At 43.3% G+C, this 20,655-nt stretch overlaps 1 pseudogene; it reads left to right on the forward strand.

Annotated features, from left to right (window-relative positions):
• Positions 1-1,850: 1,850 nt before the first annotated feature.
• LOC138984965 (protein transport protein Sec61 subunit beta pseudogene) lies at positions 1,851-3,080 on the forward strand (annotated as a pseudogene).
• Positions 3,081-20,655: the final 17,575 nt, after the last annotated feature.

Genomic DNA, 20,655 nt, shown 5'->3' on the forward strand with positions numbered 1-20,655 from the left:
ACCACCAGGGAAGTCCCTGAAACAGTTCTTTGGCTCATATTGCATATTTAACACTCACTCATTCAGTCAAGAAGTGTTTGTTAGGTACCTTCTATTTTCCAAACACTGAGATGAATTTAGAGGGATAAGTCAAAACCCAAAACAGAGTCCTAGGCTCCCATCATGGGGCTAAGTTCCAAGATATAGGGGAATTAGAAAAAGAATCACATAACTGGTTGTGAAATTACTTATGTAGAAAATGGTCTGGAGAGAGAAATGGTGTCTTAAGACCATATCATAGGAAAGATTGGCCTGATTAGGTAAACCAAAGGAGGCTTCCTGGAGGAAGTGATGATTTAGCAGAAGCAGGAGATGTCTGGCAAAGTTTGTGAGAAGAAAGAAAGTTCCTGGAAGAGGGTACTGAATATATAAAGTTACTGTAGCAAGTTAGAAGAATTAAAGAAAAACAGGCCAGTGTGGTTGAAACACAAAGTGAGAAAGAGATTTGAAATGTTATGAATATGTAAAATGTTCACGTTATACTTGTATTTATTTGTATGTCAAGTATTTCAGTTCAGTTCAGTTCAGTCACTCAGTCGTGTCCGACTCTCTGTGACTCCATGAGTCGCAACACACCAGGCCTCCCTGTCCATCACCAACTCCCGGAGTTCACTCAGACTCACGTCCATCGAGTCAGTGATGCCGTCCAACCATCTCATCCACTGTCATCCCCTTCTCCTCCTGCCTCCAATCCCTCTCAGCATCAGGGTCTTTTCCAATGAGTCAACTCTTTGCATGAGGTGGCCAAAGTACTGGAGTTTCAGCTTTAGCATCATTCCTTCCAAAGAAATGCCAGGGCTGATCTCCTTCAGAATGGACTGGTTGGATCTCCTTGCAGTCCAAGGGACTCTCAAGAGTCTTCTCCAACACCACAGTTCGAAAGCATCAGTTCTTCAGTGCTCAGCTTTCTTCACAGTCCAACTCTCACATCCATACATGACCACAGGAAAAACCATAGCCTTGACTAGATGGACCTTTGTTGGCAAAGTAATGTCTCTGCTTTTCAATATGCTATCTAGGTTGGTCATAGTGTTTACCAAGCTACTAACTGCTTTCAGTGAAGCAAATCTAAATCTATCACTTTCAGTCAATAAACATTAATTGAATACTTATTATATTTCTCTCTGGAAGGCTTAGAGCTGCTACAGTGGTATGTTAGAAGTATGGAAAGTTCACCCAGGAGATTTTCCACCCTCCACCGTGTGGAAGATTCCAGGTAACAGTTGGACTATTTATTTATTTGGCTGCAAGATCTTACTTCCCCAACCTGTGATCAAACAAACCCCTTGCCCCCTGCAGTTTGAAGTATGGAGTCCTAACCACTGGACTGCCCGGAAATTCCCTGGACATTTTATTTTCTGAGGAGGGTTCTTGTGCCTGGAAAAGAATAGTGATTGATTCTGGAGTTCTTTTTTTTTTTTTTTTGGAGTTCTGATTAATGTTAAATTTGACAAAGTTTCCAATTCTTTTTATTTATTTATTTAATTTGCCTACACCAAGTCTTAGTTTGGGTATGTGGGGTCTTTAGTTGCACATGTGGGATCTAGTTCCCTGAGCAGGGAATGAACCCCAGATGGCTCCACTGGGAACTCAAAGTCTTAGCCACTGGACCACCAGAGAAGTCCCCAAAGCTTCAAATTCTTAAATCTGTTTCTTTCCGTATAGTTAAGCTAAACTTTAAATCATTGTTATTTTATTTTCTAAGAAACTAATTTTAAAAATAAGATCAATAATTCCCACCATCCTTAGATAAATCTTTAATAGACTCAAGGGACTTCCCTGTGATCCAGTGGTTAGGACCCACACTTCCAATGCCTGGGGACGAGGATCTGATTCCTGGTTGGGTAACTAACATCCTACATGCTGCATGGAGGGGCCAAAAAAAATCAGAAGTTAAACAGAATTTTCCTAAACAGTTAACATTATCTATGCACTTGACTGATTTAATTCCTTTAAATGTATCAAGTAACACTTGTATATTTAGTACATTTAATCCTCTGAACTATTTCAAAGGTCTCTCATAGCAGACTTAAAATTCTAACAAGCAAAATATCCCCTATTCATGGATTAAATGACTTAATAGTGTTAAAATGGCAATAATACCCAAAGCAAGCTACAGATTCAGCGCAATCCCTACCAAAATTCCTGAAGGGGAGGGTGGTCTTGTGAGACTGAGCTTTGTATCTGTGAAATCTCATTCCGTCTCCTGATAAACAGTTGATGTGGGATCTGAACACTGACTAATGTTTGATGACATTAAAGAAAGACGATTACATGATTTTTTAAGTCCTTACCTTTTTAGAGATAAATGCTGAGAGGCTCACATATGAAATGATATGTTCTGGGTTTGCTTCAAAGTAACACGGGGGCACTTCCCTGGTGGTCCAGTGGCTAAGACTCTGCACTCCCACCGCAGGGGTCCCAGGTTCAATCCTTGGTTGGGAAACCGGACTCCAGAGTTTGCAGACCTCAACTAATGTCGCAGCTGAAGATTCCATATGCCACAACTAAGACCCAGCACAATCAAACAAATAAATAAAAATAAAGTTAAAAAAAAAAACCACATGGGCTCCTCTGCAGTTCACTTCAGTTCCCTACCACCCTCCCATCTTCAACGTGCCTGGCCTGACCCGCTGTGGGCTAACTAACGTGGGCTCCTCAGGGCACTCTCTCAGCAAAGCCAAGCAAAGCCCCGTCTGGCAGAGGAAGAATGCCAGCTGTGGAACAAAGCGCACAGGCCGTATGACCTCAGCAGGCACTGGGGGGATGTGGCGATTCTACACAGAGGATTCACCAGGGCTCAGAGAGGGCCCTGTTCCAATATCAGTTATGAGGCTTCCGTTCATCATTTCTATATTTATGTTGCACATTTGGGGCAAGTACACTTGTTCATGGATTCCGCTACATCCATCTGTCTGTCATCTGAAGAAGAAAGGAAAAAATCCCAACATATCTTGGACCAAAAGCATAGTGATTTTCTGTTCATGAGGAAGAAATTTTCTGTAAGCTTATTGTTTTACAGGGAACTTAACAAGAATTAAAGAATCAATTTTTTTATGGCTAATAAACTTTTTAATTCATTAACACACACACACACACACACACACACACGGGATGGGGGCTGTCAATTGAGTCTCCAGTCCTCAGCTGATAAAACAAGACTGAGCTCAGAATTGTTGAAGCTGGGTAATGAGTACACGGAATTTGTTATGCTCTATCTACTTTTGTTATGTGTTTGACATTTTCCCATAATTAAGAAGTCAGAAAGAAAAAAAGGAAAAGCAAAGGAGAGAGGCCACAAGAGGAGATCGAGAAAGAGACTAAGCTTGCTGGTGATGATATCATAATAGTGTAGCATTTTACAGAACATTTATGGAACATTTACATTCAGTATCCAGAAGAGACCTGATAGATCCTTGATTTTTCCTAAACCTCTTCCCAGCCACAAGATCCCTTCCTGTCTTGAGACGGAAGCCAGCCTGACACATGGAAGGTGATAAATGTTCATCAAACATGAGTATGAAGGGACTTTCTGGTGGTTAAGTTCGTTAAGAGTCCACCTTCCAATGCAGGGGATGCGAATTTGATCCCTGGTTGGGAAACTAACATCCCACATGCCCTGGAGCAACTAAGCCTGAGTGCTGCAACTAGAGAAGCCCGCAAGACCCAGCACAGCCAAAAAGGGGGGGAAAAAAGAGTGTGAAGCTCTCATTACCAGCCCTCCCCACACTTCCCAGAGACTCTGCTGCCATCTTTCCAGCCTTGATCTTAGAGCAAAGAGCAGTTGTGGTCCTGGTCTCTTTTCACCCTTCTCTTCTAGCATATCTTTTATTTTAATTATTTTTATTTTTGTTGAAGTATAGTTGATGTACATTCCCTAGTATGTCTTGATTGCTTGCCACATATTTCAGAATTTAAATTATACCCAGATAAAGCTTTATTTTATTTATTTATCCACAATAAACTGTGGAAAATTCTGAAAGAGATGGGAATACCAGACCACTTGACCTGCCTCTTGAGAAACCTGTATGCAGGTCAGGAAGCAACAGTTAGAACTGGACACAGAACAACAGACTGATTCCAAATAGGAAAAGGAGTATATTGTCACCCTGCTTATTTAACTTTTATGCAGAGTACATCATGAGAAACGCTGGGCTTGAAGAAGCACAAGCTGGAATCAAGATTGCCAGGAGAAATATCAATAACCTCAGATATGCAGATAACACCACCCTTATGGCAGAAGAGGAACTAAAAAGCCTTTTGATGAAAGTGAAAGAGGAGAGTGAAAAAGTTGGCTTAAAGCTCAACATTCAGAAAACGAAGATCATGGCATCTGGTCCCATCACTTCATGGCAAGTAGATGGGGAAACAGTGGAAATAGTGTCAGACTTTATTTTTTGGAGCTCCAAAATCACTGCAGATTGTGATTGCAGCCATGAAATTAAAAGACGCTTCCTCCTTGAAAGGAAAGTTATGACCAACCTAGATAGCATATTCAAAAGCAGAGACATTACTTTGCCAACAAAGGTCCATCTAGTCAAGGCTATGGTTTTTCCTGTGGTCATGTATGGATGTGAGAGTTGGACTGTGAAGAAAGTGAACGCCAAAGAATTGCTGCTTTTGAACTGTGGTGTTGGAGAAGACTCTTGAGAGTCCCTTGGAGTACAAGGAGATCCAACCAGTCCATTCTGAAGGAGATCAGCCCTGGGTGTTCTTTGGAAGGAATGATGCTAAAGCTGAAACTCCAGTCCTTTGGCCACCTGATGCAAAGAGTTGACTCATTGGAAAAGACTCTGATGCTGGGAGGGATTGGGGGCAGGAGGAGAAGGGGACGACAGAGGATGAGATGGCTGGATGGCATCACTGACTCAATGGACGTGAGTTTGAGTGAACTCCGGGAGTTGGTGATGGACAGGAGGCCTGGCGTGCTGCAATTCATGGGGTTGCAAAGAGTCGGACACGACTGAGCGACTGAACTGAACTGAAAGCTTTATTCTACAGGCAAAATTCTGTAGCTTGCTTCATGAGCTTTCATTGTTTTTGTTTTCAAGTTTAAGGGGCAGGGCCAGCGAATCAGGTTGTAACCTGTTCTTTTATAAACTATTAATAAAACCTGTTCATTTCAGTTTATAATTTGTAACTATTCAGGTTATACTTCCTCCCATTCACCATGTTGTATCCTCCTTATGTTTAGTCCTCTTAAAGTGTGTTACAGAATCAAACAGATTGGGAAACATTGAATCAATAAATAGAAATTTTCTGTGTAAGGAAACCCAGAAGGCTGATGGCCACTTAGTGGATTTTAAGAGGATTCAGAGCTATTCTTAACACCGCCCCCCCAAAAGGACCCCCACATAAACCCACACAGGTTATAGAACAATGCAGGGATGATTTATTTTTCAAATATATGAGCATTATATATATATGTATGTATGTATATGTATGTCCATACACACACACACACATATATAGACACAGAGAAAAAAGCAGAAAAGTTTACATACAGAATAATAGCATTTAACCTATCATATAGCATAGGGAACTCTGCTCAATGGTATGTGGCAGGCTGGATGGGAGGGGAGTTTGGGGGAAAATGTATACATGTATATGTATAACTGAGTCCCTTTGCTATCTTCCTGAAACTATCACAACATTGTTAATAAGCTTTACTCCAATATAAAATAAAAAGCTAAAAAAAGAGAAAGAAAAAAGAATAATTAGCATTTACTTCTAGGTAAGATGAAGATTTCTCTTTTTTTGGCCATTTCTTATAATTACATCTAATGAAAATTCTTTTTACTGAAATAAAGAGCTGAAATAATGAGGGTTTAAAACTTTCTTTTTAAATTGATCCATGATTATTTTCCTTTTCACACTGCCCATGGGGTTCTAGAGGCAAGAATACTGGAGTGGTTTGCCATTCCCTCCCCCAGTGGACCACATGTTGTCAGAATTCATCACTATGACATGTCCATCTCGGTGGCCCTGCATGGCATGGCTTATAGCTTCAATGAGTTACTCAAGCCCCTTTGCTATGACAAGGCTATGATCTATGAGCTGGAGAACTCTTGAGAGTCCCTTGGACTGCAAAGAGATCAAACCAGTCAATCCTAAAGGAAATCAACCCTGAATATTCATTGGAAGGACTGATGCTGAAGCTGAAGCTCTAATACTTTGGTCATCAAATGCGAAGAGTCAACTCATTGGAAAAGCCCCTGATGCTGGGAAAGATTGATGGCAAAAGGAGAAGCGGGCAGCAGAGAATGAGCTGGTTAGAAAGCATCACCAACTCAATGGATGTGAATTTGAGCAAACTCTGAGAAAAGGACAGGGGAGCCTGGCATGCTGCAGTCCATGGGCTCGCAAAGGGTCAGACATGACATAGTGGCTGAACAATAGCAAATTATTTTCTGATAACCATCAGTTGATCATCTGAATTCCCCTAGTCTGGGGATGTGTCACGTGACAACTGAAGTTAGCTGAGAGCATTTGTGTTATTCTATTTCCCCGATACCACACCCGCCTGCAATATCTTTCTCTATATGCAGTAACTGCTCCCATAGCACACACAGTAATTATCACCCTGTGGTTTTCTCTGAAATTTACTTGATTTACAAAATGTAACTGTAGCACTTAAATGGAAACTGGGATACAGAGAGGTTAAGTAAGTTGCCCAAGGTCACACAGCTTGTAAAGAACAGAGGTGGGATTCAAACCCCAGATCTGACTCTGAAGCCTAGTGATAACTTGAGGAGTGAAAAGCAGCCAAGCTCATGAATTGTGACCATTTGGAAAAACTGCCTTGATGTCTCTGGGTGTGTGTTTGTTTCTTCAGTCCCCCACGTTCCTCCGGGAACCCCAGGGAACAACACGTCACGTGAACAGTGGTCTTCCTGGCTGCACCCAGCCCCCAGAGTCAGCTCTGTTCCTGAACTCCGGTTCAGATTTCAGCTCCACCCTCTCCCCGCCTCGCTGGTGCCTCAGTGTATTACCTTATTTGGCTCTCAGGCCCACAGAGAAGTCTGGAAAAGGATCCAGGCCAGAATAGGATTGCTTGTACAGTGAGGGGGTGAGAAGTCTTTAGTGACCTTGGCTCGCGCTCTGAAAGTCACAAATTTTAGGGAAGTAAGTTTAGTCTCAAAAACAGCTACAAGAAGCAACTGAAGAGGGCAGAGTGGAGGTGCCGATGTCACAATTTTTCACGTGTGCTGTCTTTGTCTTTATTGTGCTCTCTTATGGCTGTCTTTCTTTCTTTCCTCCTTCCTGAGTTTCCAGAGTTTGTACCCCAATGCAAGGAAACTCAAGCCCAGAAAGTATAAAAAGTTTTAGGTAGCTGGTGCCATAGATATCATAGTTTAGCATATGCTTATATGGCTTATGAACAACGTTTAAAACCCAGTTCAGAGAGTCTCTCTTTCTCGTCTGATTTTTGAAACTCTCTCAGGTAGATATTCTATCTTCATTTTATGCTTTAAAAAAATTTTTTTTTTATTTATTTGGTTGTGCTGGAGCTTAGGATCTCTAGTTGGAGCATGCAAACTTTTAGTCTGGTCTAGTTCCCTGACCAGGGATTGAACCCGGGCTCCATGCATTGGGAGCATGGAGTCTTAGCCACTGAACCACCAGAGAAGTCCCTCCGTTGGACTTTTTATGTTTTGTTGTTGTTGTTTGGTTGGTTTTGGTTTTTTTGTTTGTTTTTGGCCGTGGTGCTCGGCTTGCAGGATCTTAGTTCCCTGACCAGGGATTGAACTCAGGCCACGGCAGTGAAAGCTCAGAGTCCTAATCACTGGATTCCCAGGGAATTCCCAGTATTATCTCCATTTTATTGATAAGAAAACTGAGTCACAAGAGTCTAAGTCACTTGTCCAGAGCATTTGTGTAATTCTATTTCCCCGACACCACACCCGCCTGCAATATCTTTCTCTATATGTAGTAACTGCTCCTATAGCACACACAGTAATTATCACCCTGTGGTTTTCTCCGGAATTTACTTGATTTACAAAATGTCTAAGTCATTTTGTAATGACTTAGTTCAGAATGTAATGACGGAGTTCAGAATGACCAAAGCCAGGCTTGTGCCTACAGTCAGGATAGTAACCGTAGGCCCATGCTACTACTGAGACATCCCAGGCTTCTGGGGCCTTTGCCTTACTTGACCTGTTATTACATTTCAGCCTGTTGAGCCCTTACCCTTGCCTTTCTGTCTTCTCCCTTCCAGATTTGCAAGTTCCCCACTTTCTGGCTCAGTGCCCAGCAGAGTGCTTCTTCCTCCACTGCTCACTAATTCAAGGAGCCCTTAGGATTCCCTCCTGGTCTCTTCCTGACTCATGTATGTCTCTGTCCATGAGGAACCCTCCTGACTTTCAGGAATTAGGCTCATTGCTTTATCATTGGTGGAGTGATTATTCTTCTATGCCCGAACCATACATCCAATACACATGCTTCTTTCTCAAGTCTCCCTTGTACTTCAGACCTCCAGTTCACTATCTTTCCATCCTGTACCCCACATCTGACTCTCACTGCTTCCCAGACACCCTAGACTGACCAGGAGTCTCACAGCTTTCATATTGGCCCTGCCTACCTCCTAGTCATCTTGTCTTTCCTTTCCAGAAACAAGCTGTGTACCTCTGTGTTCAGCCTCCTTTGTCTGGTATGTCCTAGCTTCGGTTTTTCAAACTTTTGATCCCAAGCCTAAGAAATACATGTGACATCATAACCCAGTATCCATGCATACATGACCCCAAGGGTAGGCAGAATCTAGGCTGTCTCAACAGTGGCTGACAACACCACGTTCATGTTCAAATTAGAATATAAGTGCCAGGTCACACCAGTGAGCACGCCAATCCAGTTTGTGTCCACACCCAGGCGGGCTGTTAAAAACACTTAACCATAGTTCAGCCTGAACCCTAGATGATGAAGACAATCGTGGGAGGGTGAAAAGGGGAGACTGGGTGCTGTGATGGGAAGAAGACAGGGGTGTGGTGGGAGCATCTCAGAGCAGCAGGTATTTACCAAAGGACACTGATGTTTTTGAATATTTTAGCAACTGCTACCGCTACCTTGGAAGGAAAGTTACGACCAACCTAGACAGCATATTGAAAAGCAGAGACATTACTTTGCCAACAAAGGTCCGTCTAGTCAAGGCTATGGTTTTTCCAGTGGTCATGTATGGATGTGAGAGTTGGACTGGGAAGAAAGCTGAGCGCCGAAGAATTGATGCTTTTGAACTGTGGTGTTGGAGAAGACTCTTGAGAGTCCCTTGGACTGCAAGGAGATCCAACCAGTCCATCCTAAAGGAGATTAGTCCTGGGTGTTCATTGGAATGACTGATGCTAAAGCTGAAACTCCAATACTTTGGCTACCTCACGCGGAGAGTTGACTCATTGGAAAAGACTCTGATGCTGGGAGGGATTGGGGGCAGGAGGAGAAGGGGACAACAGAGGATGAGATGGCTGGATGGCATCACTGACTCGATGGACGTGAGTTTGAGTGAACTCCGGGAGTTGGTGATGGACAGGGAGGCCTGGCGTGCTGCAATTCATGGGGTCGCAAAGAGTCGGACACAACTGAGCGACTGAACTGAACTGAACTGAACCTCTGTTTCAGAGCCTTCCAGCCGAACGTCACTCCATCCACTGCTTAGTTTCAGTGTCCCTTACTGACTCCACCATCCAAACCTGCTCTTCTGCCACTTGGGGGGAAAAAAAAAAAAGCCTCATCCTTGCTTGGAAAAGAGCCCAGGAGGTCAGCCCTAATTAATTCTCATTTCTGAAAGAAAAGCAGTCTGCTCAAACAGAAGTCGGTGAAGGGTGTTTCATGGCAAAAGAAAGTGTTCCAGGCCTGTTGGGCCCAGTGTTTAGCTTCTGCCTCGCATCAGCAGGTACTGAGCAGGGCAACACACCAGTGAGACCCTATTGGTAATGACCCTGTTGCAGGGGAGGGAGTTAATGGTGGGGAGATGGGATGTTTCTCAATAACTCTGAGCACGGAACTAGGAAGCAGGCAGCCTTTCAGGCAGACTGTGACAAATCCTCAAAGAACCTTGGCAACCAACCAAGACTTTTATTTTAGAAGCAAACTCTTATCAGGGTTCTTGATTGTTGACTGAGATTGAGACCTTAAGCAATTTCCTTAAACTCTTTTGAATCTCATAGTCATATGTTTCATATTGCGAAATGGGAAAATAAGAATGAGCTACTTGATCAAAAAGGTATGGGAAGGAAAAAAAAAAAGGCATGGAAGGATGAAAATAACTCTTTGTTTTGAAAACTGGCAATTACAGGGAAGGAGTTAAACATTTAATCTCTTTCTAATGGGAACTATATTTAGGATAGCTACATAATCTTAGTTTATGAAAGTTCTGTTTTACTGAAGAATGCCAGCTAATTAAAGTAGAAATAATAAATCAACATTTTTGTAAGCTCTAATGCATTTAATTCAAGCAAGTATTGTCAACTACTGTTAAAAATCATTAGGTAGGGAGTTACGTGGCTGCGCAGTGGTTAGGGCTCCACCCTTTCCCTATCGAGGGCCCGAGTTCAATCCCTGGTTGAGGAACTAAGATCCTATAAGCCACACAACCGAAAAAAAAATTATTAGGTAACCCCTGCCCCTTTGAATGGCTAAAATTAAAAAGCCTATCCGTACTATATGTTGGTAAGAATATGAAAGAAGAATTCTACAGACAGGAAGCAGGCTGATAAAATGATTCAGCTGCAAACAGTTGCATCTTCATGAAAAAGGAAGGATGACTCAGAAAATAGAGCTTCAAATCCAGAGAAAAGAACTGAGAGCCATAAGGAATTATTCCCAGGCCTTAAAACCCAATGGAGGGACACCTCCCGTGGTCCAGTGGCTAAGACTTCTCGATCCCAATGCGGAGAGGCCCTGGTTCTATCCCTTGTAGAGGAGCTAGATCCCAGATGGCGCAACTAAGAATTCAGGTGCCACAATGCAACTGAAGATCCTGCGTGTTGCAACTTGCAATGCAGCCCAATAAATAAATACATAAACAAAGTAACAAAGTGAAACAAAGCAAAAAAAAAAAAAAAAAACCTCAATGGAGTTTACAAGACTGGAGTTCAAAATTTCTTGGGAAATTTCTTTCCTTTTTCCTATTTTTTTTTTCCTTTTTTGTTGCTTCACAGGGCTTGTGGGATCTTAGTTCCCCGACCAGGGGTTGCACCTGGGCCCTCGGCAGTGGAAGTGCAGAGTCTCAATCACTGGACTGCCAGGAAAGTCTCCCACCATTGTCTCTTGGGAGCCGGAGACTTACTTTCTAGTTTCATGGGCCCACAGATAGGGAAGAATTCTGTCCCAGGCTGAGTTACATCCAGAGTCTCCCCTATATCTAACTTAGATGATTTTAATGAGATTTAGGACTTTGAATGGAGAAGGCAATGGCACCCCACTCCAGTACTCTTACCTAAAAAATCTCATGGACAGAGGAGCCTGGTGGGCTGCAATCCATGGAGTCGCTAAGAGTCAGACACGACTTCACTTTCACTTTTCACTTTTATGCATTGGAGAAGGAAATGGCAACCCACTCCAGTGTTCTTGCTTGGAGAATCCCAGGGATGGGGGAGCCTGGTGGGCTGCCGTCTATGGGGTCACACACAGTCGGACACGACTGAAGCAACTTCACAACTGAAGCAGCAGCAGTGACCATATAACAACATCCAGCTGAAGACTAGCAGGGGGGTACTCTTTCTGCCCCTTTCTGATGCCTATGTCAGAAGCTTTCTTTGTCTCCTCTATACTTTAATAAAACTTTATTACACACACACAAAAATACCACACCAGTTCAGTTTTAATCTCACACCTGGGGTGAGGTGGATGTGATGGTGTAGTGGGAGAATCTGTCATTCCCCTAAGACTGGTTGATTCAGTGATGAATCTAAACTTTCTGATGAAATAATATGAACACACAACACTACTTAAGCTGCTGTCTAGCCAGAATGGTTAAAGTGAGTCTCTTACACCTTTAACTATAACTTTTCAAAGTTTATCTATTTATTGACTTTTGGCTGCACTGGGTCTTCGTTGCTGCTCACGGCTTTTTCTAGTCACCGTGTGCAGGTCTCTCCCTGCAGTGGCCTCTCTTGTTGAGGAGCACAGGTCCTAGAGCACCGGGGATATTAGTGCTGCACAGGCTTAGTTACGCCACGGCTTGTGGGACTTTCTCAGACCAGGTATGGAACCCTACGTGTCCCCTGCATTGGCAGGTGGATTCTTAACCACTGGCTCACCAGGGAAGTCCCTAAATATAGCTTTTAATTTACAGTAAATGCAGGGCACAAGATAAACACTGCCACAAGGAAGTAGACAGACAAATCAGCAAATGGAACATTCTACAGTTGGCCTGGTTTCTCTCGAAGTCATGACAAAAGGATCAGAAGGCACGAAGGGCTGCTAGAGCCAGATCAATGAACAGTTCTGCACCAATACTGCTTGCAATGAATTTGCTAAGAAGTACATTTTGGAGGGAAATTTGAATACGGTCTGGATAGTGGATAAAATGAAAATATATGAGAGTGGAAAGCAAAAAATTGTTGACTGAAAAAAAGGAAAATACAAAGGATATAATTTTGAGTTTAAAAGTGTGTGTGTTGGAAAAGATCCAGATGGATATTCACTCTTAACAGTGGTCATCTCCGGTAATGGGATGATAATATTTTATTAAAATAAAATATTCTATAAAAATATTTATTTTTGCCTACTTGGATTTTTTTTGCGGGGGTGAGGGTGGGGGTGCATTCCACATGACATGTAGAATGTTAGTTCCATGACCAGGGATTGAACTTGTGCCCTCTGCAGTGGAAATGTGGGGTCTTAACCACTGGATCACCAGGGAAATCCCCCTACCTGGATTTTCTAGCTTTCTACTCTACATATGCATGGTTTTGTAGTAATAAATTATTTTATGATAAAGAATATTAGAATTATGTGAGACAACAGATAAATATAGCATTTGAAGTATATTAAGCACAATTGTGGCTATTCCACAAGGTTTAGGGCTGTGATGACAACTAATATTTACTGAGGGTTCACAAGCTGCCCAGGGCTTTTCAGTGGCTCTAGTGGTAAAGAACCCGCCTGCCAACGCAGGTGACATAAGAGACACAGGTTCGATCCCTGTATCAGAAAGATCCCCTGGAGGAGGGCATGGCAACCCACTCCAGTATTCTTGCCTGGAGAATCCCGTGGACAGAGGAGCCTGGTGGGCTATAGGTCATAGGGTTGCAAAGATTCAGACACGACTGAAGTGACTTAGCATGCACGCACGCAGGAGCTGCCCCATATATTTCTAACTGCTTTGGCTGTAGTCACTCAGGTTTTCAAACCTTTAGGGTGGTGACTCACCATAAGACATATATTTTACAGAGCTCACCATAAGACATATATTTTACAGAGCAATGCCACACACTCAGGGGCTCTCAGGTGGCTCAGTGATAAAGAATCCACCTCCAGTGCAAGAGACACAGGAGACTCGGGTTTGATCCCTGGGTCAGGAAGATCCCCTGGAGGAGGGCATGACAACTCACTCCCGTATTCTTGCCTGGAGATTCCCATGGACAGAGGCGCCTGGTGGGCTACAGGCCATAGGGTTGCAAAGAGTCAGACACAACTGCAGCGACTGAGCACACACACAGCATTCATACATATACATTGGAGACTAAAGATTTCAGAAGACAATTACCTATCCTGACTGTGGGCAGTGCATTCTGATATGCTGTGTTAGATTATATTCTGGTTCTATTTCATTTTTTAAAAATACGGTTAACCCATTAAGTTGATTTCATGACTCATTGACGAGTCTTGACCTACAGTTTGGAAACACTTTTGGTTCATTTAATACATGTACACCCAGGCACATACAAACTCCTCTGAGGTAAAAGCTGTTCTTGTATCCATTTTTTTCAGCAGAGAAAATTCTGGCACAGAGAGGTTTGATAACTCACCTAAGCACACTCAGCTAGGGATAAAGTGGGAGAATCCAGATTCTAACCCAGGTTGCCAGCTTCAAAGACAATCCTCTGAACTACTCTCTTACAGGGCCTCTCTCACCCCACCTGCCACATGGTGGTAAGTATCTGCTGATAGAAGTCTCTGCTCCTCCAAAGGAATGATTCAAGTTATATTTGAACAGAGTGTTCTGTTAAGATTATTGGAGCATTCAAGTTTACAGCAGATTTAGGGAGCAGCAGTTGTATTTTCTGACTCATATGTCACAAGGAACAGTAGCTCTGTGTGAAGAGCATAGACTTCCCAGGCACATAATTCTGGGTTCACATACCTACTCCACACCAGGGACAGATCCAGACTTTCGGGGGACGAAAAGTGAAAGTGAAAGTCGCTCAGTTGTGTCCTACTCTTTGCGACCCCATGGACTCTACTAGTCCATGGAATTCTCCAGGCCAGAATACTGGAGTGGGTAGCCATTCCCTTCTCCAGGAGATCTTCCCAACCTAGGGATCGAACCCAGGTCTCCCGCATTGCAGGAGAATTCTCTCCCAGTGGGGACCAAAGCTTTGTGCAATTTTGAAAGCTCTTCCTAAGGAGAAGAATAGAGCTTATGGATTCAGAATTAAGAGCAGTACTTTGAAAGGGGCCCGTGCAGGAGAGAGCTCTGGGGCTTAAGCTTCCTTAGCTTCCTGTTTATTCGCCTCTGTCTGCCCTTTATCAGCCCCTTGTTTCTTACACTCAGTTTTATAGTCTCTGAGATAGGAGTAAGGATTCCTATTTCTCTTGGATGCCAGATGATCAGCTGAAAAAACCCAGCTGAAGAATCTAGTACAATATTCACTGATCAGGTACCCAAAAAGTACTTGTTAATAGTAATAATAATAATAAAAATTAAAAGAATACTTCATTTAGAAACCAGTTTTTAAGCAAAGTTTCAAAATAAAAACATGATTTGGAGAAAAATTATTTTCTTGATTCATTTAAGCCTCAGCTCTGCAGCTCAGCTCTCCCTAGAGTCCAATTATTTTGGTTTTTCCAAAGCTCTCTCTCCAAAGACAGATGTAAGTAAAAATAAGAAAGCAGAGGATCCAAAAAACAAAGGCAGAAATAGAGAACGGTATCAAGGGAGAAAGTCAGCAGCAGGGGTCCCTGAAGGCCAGATTTCCAAGGCATGGGTGTCAATAAGAAGAAAAATTATTTAACCGTTTAAAGTCTTTCTCAATAATCCAGGACTTCCCTGGTGGTCCTGTGGTTAAGGCTGCAGGCTTCCACTGCAGGGGGTGCAGGTTTGATCCCTGGTCAAGGAACTAAGATCCTGTATGCTTTGCAACTTGGCAAAAACCAATTTTTTAAAAAAATCTTTCTCAATAAACAAAAAAGGGAAGATTTCAAGATGCATTTTGGTATTGAGAGAGCAGGCAGCTGGACACATTCTGTGCTGGCAGAGTCAAGTTTTTGTCACCTGTATTCAGACACTTTATGCTTGTTCTGCTGTGTCCTGAGGGATTATCAAAAAGCAAGAGGCCTCTGGAGTCAGCTTCCTGCCCGTAGAGAACCAACAGTATTTGCAGAAAAGCATGAGGTCACTCTGCCTTCCACTTACATCTTTTCTTCTTCTTTCAGAGTTTCAGATTCTAAAAAAAGGAGGTATGTTAACACAGAGTTACAAGAAAATATAACGGGAGTCTTTCTCAAATATGTGGCTTCTCTTGGCAACCTGTGTAGGGTTTTTTTTGTTTAGGTGACTGTTGGTCATTTGGGTAATAACCAATAAGGGGGGGATGTGTGGGAAGAGAAAAGTCAAAAGATGGTAGGAGGTAATTAGATTAATTAGGTAATTAAGGGGAGATATGTGGGTGATTATTAAGTTTCTGGCTAGCTACATTTAGGCATTAAGCATGTTTTATTTTTCTTAATAGTTACAATGACATACCCTTTGTGATTCAACCATCACGAACTCTTCACACTTCCCCCCAAAAATTGCTCTGTGTAACACTGAAGATGAAACAGCCCCTTTCCTACTCTCTCGCAAAATGATTTCTTTCCTATTGTCATGTCTCAAAGTGTTAGTCACTCAGTCATGTCCGACTCCCTGTGACCCCATGGACAGTAAGCCCACCAGGCTCCTCTATCCAAGGAATTCCCCAGACAAGAAGACTGGAGTGGGTTGCCATTTCCTTCTCCAGGGGATCTTCCCGACCCAGGGATCAAACCTCAGTCTCCCACACTGCGGGCAGAGTCTTTCCCACCTGAGCCACCACGTCTATTTAACTCCTAAAGGCATCAGGCAGTTCTGGATTCATCTATTGCCTCCAAATCCCTGTTTCCCTTGACTCTCATCCATAGCACCTATGTCAGGAGGCTGCTTTGCAGTATTAACTGGTGGCTTTTGTCCCCAGCATCTTCTTTTCCCCCCATTTGGTAAACTAAGTGTTTGTTGTCTCAACTCAGGGAAGGGTATACCTCACTGAAAGAGGAGTCTTTTCCTGGCTTTGAGAAACAGAAAGGACTCCTCTGCAGAGGCAACATGGAAGGTTGGCCAGAGTTGACTTGACCTCTGGATAAGCTCAAGGTCCCCAGACTGAGGAGAGGGTGACTGGGAAACTCAGGAGCTAGTGCATTCCACACAAGGCCCAGTGCTGTGCCCACATTACCAGACCAGGCCTTCTAGGGTGGACTTAGAAATGGGATGAGAAGAATTCCCTGATAACTGTTTCGGCGTCTTCAGTGGTTGCTAGGCAAAATTTCACACAAAGAGACTGTGTGGCCACTATCAGGGTGCCCTGCTGCTGTAATCATTCCCAATGATCGCTTTGGACAAAGTCTGGAAAAACATAGGGGGGGGGAAAATGTAAATACATGAGGAGGATGAAGGGAAACATTCAGATCCCTTTAAAAACTAGGATTCACAAGGACCATGAACCCTCAGTATATTTCAGCCTAGCCAGCATCACAGGTGATATTCAGGAGCAGAAAGTCACTCTCCCCTGTGTCTTGTCACTACAGGAGTCCCTGGAAATTAGATATGACTCAGGGGAAAAGCCACTGGTGTAGAATGACCCTACGCATCTAATTGCAATCTGTGATAATTGCTACTCTGGCAAAGCACAGGAAGCCCTGCGGACTGGTCTCGGGGGACAGGGAAAGACGCCCTGAGCTGAGACCTGAAGGGTGAGTTAGAGTTAGCTGTTTGTGAAGGTAGAAAGGCAATTAAGTCCCTCGACTGGCAATTACCAGGTGAGCCACCCAGAACTACTTATGAAAGAGTGTCATGAGGAAAACAGCAAAGAAAGGAAGATCAAGGACTGGTCAATAGTGGCAAATGCTTCAGAGAGGTCAAAGCAACACGAGGACTGTTGGGTTAAATACAGGAGATTTTGTGTTGCCTTTGTCAAGAGTAGTTTCAAGTCTACAAATAATAAATGCTGGAGAGGGTGTGGAGAAAAGGGAACCCTCTTACACTGTTGGTGGGAATGCAAACTAGTACAGCCACTATGGAGAACAGTGTGGAGATTCCTTAAAAAACTGGAAATAGAACTGCCTTATGATCCAGCAATCCCACTGCTGGGCATACACACTGAGGAAACCAGAAGGGAAAGAGACACGTGTACCCCAATGTTCATCGCAGCACTGTTTATAATAGCCAGGACATGGAAGCAACCTAGATGTCCATCAGCAGATGAATGGATAAGAAAGCTGTGGTACATATACACAATGGAGTATTACTCAGCCATTAAAAAGAATACATTTGAATCAGTTCTAATGAGGTGGATGAAACTGGAGCCTATTATACAGAGTGAAGTAAGCCAGAAAGAAAAACACCAATACAGTACACTAACGCATATATATGGAATTTAGAAAGATGGTAACGATAACCCTGTATACGAGACAGCAAAAGAGACACTGATGTATAGAACAGGCTTATGGACTCTGTGGGAGAGGGAGAGGGTGGGAAGATTTGGGAGAATGGCATTGAAACATGTGAAATGTCATGTATGAAACGAGATGCCAGTCCAGGTTCAATGCACGATGCTGGATGCTTGGGGCTGGTGCACTGGAAATTTTTTTTTAAAAAAAAAAAAAAAAAAGAGTAGTTTCAGCAGATTGAGGGAAGAAAGAAAAGTTGTGGGAGGCTGAGATGTGGGAGGTGTAGAAATAAAGATGATAGAAAGAGACAGATTTTCATAAAACTAGGCTGTGAAGAGAATGCTAAAAGGGCAGTAGTGGGAGCTAGATAGGAGGTCAAAGGAGAGGCTTTCAGGTTGGGGAACTTTAACAGACATTGATAGGAAGCCCTAGTCGAGAGAGCAGGTAACGGAGAGAGGATGGAAGCGGGGGCGGGCCTTCATTAGCAAATGGGAGGTAGGAAGTGACACAAGCCGAAGCCCATGTAGAAAACTGGCCTAAAAAAAAAAAAAAAAAAAAAGAAAACTGGCCTAAATAGGTGGAGAAAAGGCTGGACAAGTGTGTCTAGTGGCTAACTGGGGTTGGTCAGTGGGTGGGAAGGGTTAGTGAAATCAAAGAATTGGAGAAAGCAGATCTGAAACAGCCAGGAGAATCGGTACGAGTTCCAGACGCACAAGCAAAGCCTTCTGTCTCTGTACCTGTATTTCTGTTTTGAGCTCTGATTCCTCTAGGTGGCAGAGGCTTCATCTCAGTCAGTTCAAGAAGAGATGGCAGGGAGGCTGTTGGGTTTAGGAGCCCGGAACTCAGAGAAGAGATAGGGGCTGTAAACATCCCTTTGGGGTTGATCAGAACACAGGGCTCGTCTCTGGGGCCCCAGAAGTCATGGACATGCCTCAAGGACAGCGAAGAGGACAAAGCATGACACTTGGGGGAAAGACGTGGTAGAGGAAGAAGAATCAGCAAAGGAAACTGAGAAGGTAGGAAGAGAAGCAGGAGAATGTCATGTCACAGAACTAAGGGAAGTGAATAAGTGAAATAAGAGGTCAACCAGGATTAGGATTATAAAATATTCGTGGGTATCATGTCTTCTTTCTTTGGGCTGGGACACGAAAGACAGAAGATATAATCATAGTGTGTGTACATGTGTGTTAATTGCTCAGTCATGTCTGACTCTTTGCAACCCCATAGACTGTAGCCCACCAAGCCCCTCTGTCCATGGGATTCTCCAGGCAAGAACACTGGAGTGGGTTGCCATTTCCTTCTCCAAAAGGAACTACAGAAAGAAAAAAAAATGAAGTCACTCAGTTGTGTCTGACTCTTTGCAACCCCATGGACTGTAGCCTACCAGGTTCCTTCATCCATGGAATTTTCCAGGCAGGAGTACTGGAGTGGGTTGCCATTTCCTTCTCCAATAATCATAGTACCTACTATTAATAGAGTACATAGTGCCTGATTACGTCATTCAACTAACCAATCATATATTAACTGAGTACGACTGGAGAGGAGTTTTATTCTTATGAGGGCAGAGCTGGGGACCACCCAGAGAAGCACTGCTAGTGGTTACAGAGTCTCAGAGAAGGAGGCAGATGTCAAAAGCTCAGTGCTTAAAAAAAGTGCTACACTAGTTTGTTCAGCTTCAGTAATGAGGAACAGGTGGAGAGGCAGCGAGCGAGAAAGCAGCTTATTCCAAAAAGTATGAAGATTAAGCTTTGAGAGGAGTTCCTGGGCAGTCCAGGCTTCATCCTTCCACTGCAGGGGGCACAGTTTCAATCCCTGGTCTGGGAACTAGGATCCCATATGTGACATGGCACAGCCAAAGGGGGAAAAAAAGATTAAGATCTGAGGGTCTTGAAGCAGTGTGAGATTCAATTTTAAGATTTAGGAGGTGAGGACTCTGTTCATCACCTGTCTCACAAGACACTCAGGATGAGCAATTCCTGGCCAAAAAACAAAAGCAGAGTCATCCCAGTCGGCAGTGGATTTGGCTAAAAACAGAGTTAGAACTCCCAGAGGAGAGCAAGCTGGGTCTATAAGGAATCGCACAAGGAGATGGACACATATTTATTCTGTATCAGGTTACTTGTTTTCTACCATATCATCAGTCTCGGGAAAGCTAGATGTGTTTTCTTGAGACAATGATTTTTCTCTTAGTTGATTGACTCAGTAATAAATATGTGAGAAGTTTTGTCAATTAAAAAAAGATTTAGGAGGTGAAAACTGTGAGTTTCTGATTGGAACAAGTTCACCTACAGGCGGGGCTTCCATAGGTGGTGCAGTGGTCAAGAATCCGCCTGCTGCTAATACAGGAGACTCAAGAGACGCAGGTACAACCCCTGGGGTTGGAAGATGCCCTGGAATAGGAAATGGTGACCAACTTCAACATTCCTGCCTGGAAAATTCCATGGATTGAGGAACCTGGCAGGCTACAGTCCATGGGGGTCACAGAGAGTTGGACTCAACTGAGCAGGAACTCACGGACCTCCATAGGCAGTGATGCCTGTTCTGATGTGCAGAAAGGGAAGCACCCTGAGAGAATCTCCTTTCTGTAACAAGAGTGCAACTGAAAACAGGATGTTAGGGATTAAATCAGATTATCCATGGAGGAATGGAATTCACTGTTAAACAAGAAAGACCCCTTTCATTATTCTTTTTTTTTTTTTCTTGATCATGCTGTGCAGTTTGTGGGATCTTAGTTCCTCCACCAGGAATTGAACCTGGGCCCCGAAATGAAAGTGCCCAGGCCTA

The sequence above is a fragment of the Bos mutus genome, chromosome 23 (assembly GCF_027580195.1).
Source record: "Bos mutus isolate GX-2022 chromosome 23, NWIPB_WYAK_1.1, whole genome shotgun sequence".
NCBI lineage: Eukaryota > Metazoa > Chordata > Mammalia > Artiodactyla > Bovidae > Bos > Bos mutus.